Source organism: Octodon degus, unplaced genomic scaffold (assembly GCF_000260255.1).
Source record: "Octodon degus isolate 3935 unplaced genomic scaffold, OctDeg1.0 scaffold00083, whole genome shotgun sequence".
Classification (NCBI taxonomy): domain Eukaryota; kingdom Metazoa; phylum Chordata; class Mammalia; order Rodentia; family Octodontidae; genus Octodon; species Octodon degus.
In genome coordinates this window covers 7,521,603-7,522,439 of record NW_004524659.1, presented here as the reverse complement: position 1 = coordinate 7,522,439, position 837 = coordinate 7,521,603, and positions in this window count along the sequence as shown.

Genomic DNA, 837 nt, shown 5'->3' with positions numbered 1-837 from the left:
CTTGCCAGGGAAGCACTTATTCCACTGAGCCATCTCCTCGGCCCCAATTAGTTCCCTTCTAATGGATCATTACATCAATACATTTTTTTTTCCATGTCCAAAAAGAGCATTGGCCTTACTTCTCTTTCTCCTTACCAACCATTTCTCTCTGTCCCTTATATTGGCCCCTTAAGAGTGTGGTAGATACACTTCAGGGTGACACATCAGCTGGTATTCATACCTTCAAGAAATCTTCCTTGGAACAAACTCTGATTTGCCTCTAATAATCTACTAATATGACAAAGATGACAAGCTGTCAGTCCCACGCTTATCTTACGATTGTAAGACTCTAACGTGTGATCAGTCTTCCTCCAGAGGTTCTCCCTAGATGGCTCTGGTGAGGTAAGTACCCATGATGGAAGAACAGAGGGCAAGAAGGCACCCTCCAGACTCCAGCCAGCAAGGAGCCCAGGCTCTTAGTTCCAGAAAAATGAGGAAGGAACTTTTGTCAACAACAGTCAGACCTGGAAGCAGATTCTTCACCGGGTGAACTTCCAGATAAGAACAGGTCTAGCTGATACTTTGATCACAACCGAATGAGGCCCAAGGTGGAGAAGTAAGCTCAACAGTGCCCTTATAAAAGAGTGTGTGCTTTGTTTTGTGACACTAACTTTGTGGGAATTTTTTTCTCTTTTTTTATTGAGAAATAAATATGAATGAGACAGTTTCACAGCTGATTAATAGGATAGTTTTGATAGTCAATACACTGTACATTGTTATCTTCTTAGTGGTTATCCACGGTACAAGAAGCAGACAGGATATTCTGTCCAAACACTGTTAGTACACCTCTTTCTTCTC